This window comes from Pungitius pungitius, chromosome 4, assembly GCF_949316345.1.
Source record: "Pungitius pungitius chromosome 4, fPunPun2.1, whole genome shotgun sequence".
Classification (NCBI taxonomy): domain Eukaryota; kingdom Metazoa; phylum Chordata; class Actinopteri; order Perciformes; family Gasterosteidae; genus Pungitius; species Pungitius pungitius.
In genome coordinates, this window is record NC_084903.1 from 17320965 (window position 1) to 17328787 (window position 7823).

Below are 7823 nucleotides of genomic sequence, written 5' to 3' on the forward strand. Positions count from 1 at the left end.
CCCCTGACACTTCCCATTGCTTATGTTCTATTTTCTATCCCTCTTTGTCGTACCAAAGGCCCTGGACAATCACAAAAGCAATATTGGGAAAACCAACTGCTAATACTTACGTATGCAACTCTAAAATCAATGGGGAAAAGTTTACTTGCAGTCAAGTCTGAGCTCTATTCTGGCTCAATAAGCCAAAATAACTTTTCAATATAGTGATCCCATATGCAACAAATTCATTAGGTTGTTAAGAACAATGTAACAGTTAATTTTGTTTGCAACTAACTATCCCAAACTAAGCTGACTACACAAGACATAAACAGTTAGACTACAAACCAACATATAATGAAATATAATAAAAAGAATTAAACAATGTATTTTCTCAAACCCAACATCAACTTCACATTCTTGTCGGCAGGACTCAAAATGTAAACGTTGTTGCTGGTTTCATTGTGCACTCCATGCGTTTCCATAGTAACGTCCTTAACAAAAGCCTTTAAATATCACTTTTACGGGTAATTGTGACCTAAATGATAATCAATGCAATCAGGAGAGTGACTCATACTTTTTATGAGATGAATCGCAGGCAATTAATACACAAATGTCAGCCTTTTAACGGTGCGTGAGTACATCTTGCCTCGCTGCCCTCGCGATGCATGATTCAAACATGCTAGCGTGAGTGATCACAGATGATGGATGACCTGTGGAACACGAAGAAACATGTGGGGCCACGTGTTGTTTGATCCTCCAGCCGCAGAGCTATTGAGCCACCGCCGCTGCTCTCTCAGACATCAGGCAACAACGCAGCTTCTCGTTGGTGAGTTGTAAGTGATATTGAAGTTGTGCTCACTTGTGTGTGTGCGTGTGTTTAGGCGTGTGTGCTAAAGAGTGCAAGTGAATGATATAAATTTTTTAGCGACTTCCAAGATCGCATTGATTTTTAAATATGTCCTCGCGGGTGCAGTTCACTTTGATGTGGGGTTGGTTGTGCAAACAATGCAACGCAGTCGGAGGCAGGCAGGACGCCGAGGATACAATTGAAACAGACACACAGATACACACAAACAATCATGTCTTTACTACACTTGAATAAAGTGTAGTAAAAAAGTGGAATTCGGGTTTTGGTCCTTTAGAGAAGGGTGCATACAAAACTGTAAAAATGCCAATTACGCCAAATGTTTAATGTAGCTTAATCGCAAGTTCAGTCAGGAAGACAACCAGTCTGACTCTGTTCGCCTCCTTTTGTAATTAAGTAACAGCTGATTGGGGGCGTGCACATTTTAGTAACCAATCAGATTCTACACACGGTTTCCTTAAGCCAATCACGTTGTTGCTGTCAATCTTTAAATGTGTTCTCCTCTCTGTTGGCTGTCAGCTGTCATTTCAGCGTGTAGCTGAAGCGACCCTCCTCCACCCCAGTCACCTCCAGTTGGCATCAGCGTTGTTCCGGGTTCGTCATCAGGTTGCTGCTATTCCTTACACCACCTCCATCAGTGTCTGGACTCATGGGGGATTGGGATTATTGGACCTCACTATCCCTGCCTTCGGGGTTAGTACGTCATGATGGAGTCCAATCGCCAAAGACCTTGCACAATTCATATTTTATGCTTGTGTAATAAATTATTGTATTACTATTCAACGAGTCTCTCCTGATTGAAATAGTATTGGAATTCTAAGTATGTGTATGTGTTGTCCATGAAGCATGAAGAAAAAAATGTGAGCGAAAGATTGGATTGGAATGTCTCCTGCAAAGGTTTTGTAAGATATCAATGATAGTGTGAATGTGAATGTCAAGATCATGAATGAAGCTTTAAACAATTTTTGGCTTTTGGCAGAAAGAATGATCTCGATATACGAGGAATGGCAAAGAAACTGCTGCGATGAATTTCCCTCGCCATTGTTGCTCTGAACCCGACAATGCTGAGACCCACCTGCAATTTCTGCTAGACTGCAACCCCCCTGGGCTGCCGTGTCCACACATACAGCTTTATGATGCCACCGTGGTGTGTGGCTGGCCGCTGCTCCATGTCCCATGTCGAAGTGTCCCTGAGCAAGACACCCAACCGCTAACTGCTCCCACTGTGTGGTCCACCATGTGTGAAAAGCCTCCTTTAGTTGCCTACTGGCCTATTGAGTTAGAAAAAGTATAAAACACACGCTTTTTCACACGCAAGTACACACGCCAACCATCAAGTCAAGTTCTTTGATATCAAATGTACAGCAACTATTAATCAGCCATAATCTACAAGCCGCTCATCCTTCATAGAGGGCTGTGGGGGGGTGAACATCGGTTCACGTCGGTCTATCACACACAGTCTCCAAACACAGACACAAAACACCATTCACACTCACATCCACACACCTACGGGGAATATAGAGCCACCATTTGACCTGATCCACGGAGTGTGTCTATTGAACGCGGGAGGAAGCCGGCGTGCCGATGCAGACTCCACACATACCGCAGCACCGGGTGGAATCCCAGGACCTTTCCCTGCCGTGAGGTGATTGTGCTTCACCACCTCATCGCCATTGGCAATGCACAATCTGGATCTTAAGAGTGGTCGCTAAATGCTGTATGAAAACAAAGTAGAAGCAAAGAGATCATTTTTAAAACATGAAATAGATGAAAGATATGGCTCAAATCTAAAATAAATGTGATTGCAAATAAATAAACTGAATGTAGATACATAATGAGAGGCAATAAATGTATTTGCATAGTTGTAAACAATTTGTAGAACAGTAAGTAAAGTTTATGCAGTGCTCATAGAATGAAATGCATAATAGTAAATTGACTAGTTTGCAATGGTGTGTGTGTGTCTCTCTTAGTCTTTTACAATTGTGCCCCCTCTTGAGCTGAGTGCACATTGCTTGACAACCACAGCTATCTCTGTCTTCACTGGGGAAACATTCACTGTGCAGTTTCATGTCTACTGCGCTTAAAGCTCAACGTCTATTTTCAACCTCCTATGACATGCAGATTTACATTTCCAGGGGTATGGACGGGGTACTGGGTTTCTCATAATAAACCATGGTGTAAAATGATTATCACTCTAAAGGTTGGCTACTCTATGTAAAGTATTACATGTAGTTATTTCTATTGCTAATTGAGCAGATTATAACTCAAAACTCCTCTGAATTTCCAGGGTTGCCTAACAACCTGTGGACATGTTTATGTAAAGTACTCCAAAGACAGTGAAGTGTTTTCGTGCCCGTAGTTGTCTTGCCTCTCTTCAACTCCCCTACAGCAATGCAGCAATATTCCCCCTTGAGTGGATGTCAGCAATTCTTTAGGAGTGTAAAGAATTCTATAACTCCCAGTTTGGGATCATTACAAGCTAGATCTGCAGAAAAAAAAGCAAGACAGTATAACTTTACCTGATCGCATGTTGTGAGGACACATACCAATTGCTGATAAGTGATCTTCGCCATATTAGATGGTATCTATTGTTTTTGTTGTGGATTCGTTTTGTTACAGCTGCTTGTATACAAGGCTCCGGGCACCGTCACAGACCATCGATAGGTATTTGTGAAAAAATGCTCAATTAAAATGATGATTAAAAGATTTTGTGTGCTCTGGGGATGAAGACAAAGTGGTTTTAACCACTAGTACCAATAGTATAATCTGGCCAATAATAAATGGCATTCAAACTTTATTCGCCTGTGTACCGATCCGTGGGAGGGTTCCAGTACTGATCCTGGACAAATGAATGTCCATTAGACCACTACAGATCATCCAGACTCCCTGCCTGATCCGGCTGTTTAATTGGCTAGCCTGTTAGCGAAAGACTTGCTCCCAGCACCAGATCCCTGCAGTGTGGCCGAGTTACAGCTAGCTTGCTTACCTGCTGCAAATGTGAGTAGATATTTAGTATGAGAATTATTATTCAGAGGGTTCCCTGTTCCATCAGTATTCTCTGTATTTCATCTTTTAATTGTTTAATCTAATGTGTCCTATTTTCGTAATTTGTTTAGTTGTTCTATTCTATTTTCCCTCATTCTCATTCGTTTTGTGCTATTAATTCATTTGTTATACGAAAGATGCTCTAAAATGGAGCTTGGCATTATTAAAAGATCAGAGGTTGAGAAAGAGAGGGACTGAAAACAAAGAATTAGCGAGAGTGAAAAAGAGAGCAGGATGTAAAGTAATCACTGATGATCGATCAGTTTTAACATAGTCCAGTTCAACAGGAGAAGACTGGACCACACTAATTACTTAACATTTACACCATCTGAACCCCCGATTTGATGTATTGGCACTGTGCGTTAGTCGGTGTTTATGTCTGTGTGTATTGGTTGAAAGAAAATAAAGGATAAAGTAGAGTGAGTGTTTGCACATGTGAGCCACACGTGTGCAGTACAATGTCCGCTTCTTGGAGCCTTACAAAATGCATATTTAAGTACTTTAATGCTTGTTGTCTACTGTATAATTGTACCATTGGATTACTGAAGATTATCACTTTTTCTTCCAGTAAATTGGAACTTTATCAAAAGCATATGGTTCATTAAAAACATGTTCACAAAAACCGCCTCACCTAGAAAATCTCCCTCTATCTCCGTTATCTCAGAATGTCTCGGCCGGCCGCGTCCCAATCCATATCCTTAGGCCTGCACCTACACTGATCTCCCCCCCCCCCCCCCGCTCCTTCTTCTACCTCACTCCCTGTCCTTAGTCCCTGTCCATTTTCCCTGCCCCGTCCTCATTGCTCCACCAAGCTACTGAACCATTGCTCTCGCCCAGCTCATTGACGGTGCTACTAAATCACGCTGGATTCTCCCTCGCACAGCGCATTAGCTTTCCCTCTGTTATTACATGCTTTCGCCCACCGGCGTCTGGTTCCTGCATGGTTCTGTTTGTGAGTGTCCTCCTGTCACCACACGCGCAGACACACACACACACACACATTCACATGCACACGCACACACACTCCAGATTATTCTCAGCATGCAGCAGAGGAGATAAATGGCTCCACTGTTGCCCGGCCACAGGTTGGCAGCACCTGGGGGGGGGGAGGGAATCCATTCGAGAGCTCTGTGACACAGGGCAGCCTTTGGGGGGGCGTGGGGGGGGGGGGGGGGGGGGGATAACTGACAAAGGTGGAGGCAACCTAAAATTGAATCATGAAGATTTCCAGTATACATGCTTCAGGATGTTTAGGAGGCTGGGTAATAACAGGTGGGGAGAATAATGTAATGCTGTTATAGGAAAAATATATATATTTTTTAAAGATATGTTTTTAAAATATTTTTCTTGCAATAGTGATAAATGTGGGGGTTTATTATTGTTCATAAATATCTGATTAGGGAGCTGACAAGAGGAAGGAGACAGCAACACTATGTCCTGGTTAGAGCCATCTGCTTCACAACAGGAGGAGGATCTATCTGTCTGGGAATTACCTACTGATGGGCAACACCTGGAGGGCAACACATGACTTAAGCTGAGAAGTTTGAAAATATCTGTCATAAATTCTTTAGTTGTAAAGGATGCACCTGACAGAATGAAATCACACTTAGCCTAGATTATTCCTACCAATAAAGCAAGCAGTTCGTTGCTCTCTTTGCCAACTTGTACATTATATGTAATATTTAAAAGACTATTATTATTATTATTATAAGGGTACAATGTGGCTAAGGGATCATTTGTGAAAAGAACAACAGCAAAAAAAGACTAAATTAGAGGAGGGAAATAGCAAGGAAGGAAAGCCTGCTGTAAATGAAACGTACTAATGATACGATACATCAACATAAAAGATGCATAATGTATCACTGTTGCAAAGGTTATATTAAATTGTCTCTTATGGGATATTTTATTTCAAAGAGTTCACAAAAATCCATGAAGTCCAGTGGACAATCTGTTGTGTGGACTTTATGGCGTGCCAGCTGTTGCTCTCCCAAAGGTGTCTTTCTTTTGTTTTATTGTTCCGGTGATGTTAGGGTCCCAGGGGAGAGGTCTTTGTATGTGTACAAATTGTAAAGCCTCCTAAGGTGGGTTCGTGATTTTGGGCGATAAAAAAATAAATTGAATGGAATTCTGCATTTTAATTAAGTCTCTAAAAACTCCCGAATGCTTTTGGGTAGGGTACAAAAATATGATCACATATATTTTAAAAATGCTCATATTAAGAACCTGACAGGATTAATCATTAATAAATGAGTGGATGAAGAACCGGGGTAGATCTACTGCAAGGTGTTTTCTTGATTGAAGGTAGCTTGGTTGGCAAAGTCTAATCAGGGAGTCTGGATGAGTTCAGTTTGAAGCCACGCCCCTTCTGCTCGATACAGGCCTCGCTGTGACAATAAATACTCAATGGCAAATCTGTAACTCAAGCAAAGCCTCCATCACTAAATGAACACAACAACAACCGCTATAAAAATCATTCTGGCTGATCCATCATATTTCATTTTCTGACAAATCCATTTTGGGATTACATACTTGACAGATTGACTTTAAATGCCTTGTTTTTGTTATAAGGAATTATCTGTGTTTATTTTGCCTTTTAGGGTGGAAAAACATGCCTTTGTCCTTTCAAATCCTGTCTCAAAGACTTGAGAGTTGGACTTGACTGGAATCCCAAATAACAAAACTGACAAACCTCAACCTGAGGAGTTTAAACTAACTGAATAACCATTTTTCTATTTTTTCCGTTAAAATAATTTCCCAAAAATCATTTTTATGCCGGAATCTTTCCAAACGGAATTTTCCTAGAAGGTTTTTAACCGAAACTAATTTTCCTCCTGGACAAATCTTTTTATTCCTAAAGTATGCCTGTTTAGAGACATGTTTTTGCAATGTGCATTTAAATCTATATACTGGCTCGCTGAGTTCATAATGAAGAAAAAGTAATCTACCGTTTTGTAACTGTTAACATCGCTTTCCTGCATGTGATGTCAGGGGGGAACGCGGTCGAGGGCAAGGAGGGAGGACTCAAACGCAGAGTTGATGAAAAATAAAAGGGCTTTAATAGTCAAAACTCAAAATCAAAATCGCTCCCACCAAAAAGGGGAGGAAGAAGGAGAAAACAAAACCAACAAACAAACAAACAAACAAACAAACAAACAAACCAGGGACCTGGACTTGAAAACACAAACTTGACTTACGTGACACATGAACGGTCGACATGTAATGACGCCACACCAGACAAGGGACTCACAGGGCTTAAATACACAAGGGAGGTGCAGGTGATTGAACACAGGTGGAAACGATCAGGCACGGCAGACAATTACAGGGGAAGACAGGACAAGGCAGGAAGTGAAGTTACCCAGGAACACCAGAGACATGAAAACTACAAAATAAGACAGAGCAGACCCAAACCGTGACATGTGAGGGTCATCCAAAGTGTTTTTTTTAACAAACAGCAATGTAATTTTTTTCAGAAAGTGCTATTAAATGGTGACTTTAAATACTACAAGAATGTTGACATTTATTCTTGTTATTCAAATCTCCAGATATCAATTAAATCCAAACTAGACATTTGTTCTTAGCATAACGTAACACTATCAGCATAACATAGAGTCAATAAACTTAAATTACTTATTTTTCATGAGGAATTATTGTACTGCAGATTATTACTTGAAAGCTCAAACATAAGTGTACTTTTATCAATAAATAAAAAATGATCTGCACACAGGTAGAACCATTTCTCAAAACGACAACATTCAAAACAAATAATCTCTCTCTCTGATAACTTTTTTCTGTCTTTGACATTTCAGAAGGCATTTTCAAATTATATTGCCAGCTCATAGGGTCACGTAATTTTTTTTGCACATCTGCAAGACGAAGTCAGCAGTGAATTACCATGAATAAAGCAACAGTTTGAGATAGTAGGATATGGCTAAAA

General features: G+C 40.7%; 1 long non-coding RNA gene across 1 annotated transcript; it reads right to left on the reverse strand.

The window, feature by feature from the left end:
* Positions 1-564: 564 nt before the first annotated feature.
* Positions 565-4612, reverse strand: LOC119227728 (uncharacterized). Its single transcript, XR_009956026.1, has 2 exons — positions 1920-4612; positions 565-1530 (listed from the first exon to the last, which is right to left on the reverse strand). It is a non-coding gene; the product is annotated as an uncharacterized LOC119227728 (long non-coding RNA).
* Between the last annotated feature and the right edge of the window lie 3211 nt (positions 4613-7823).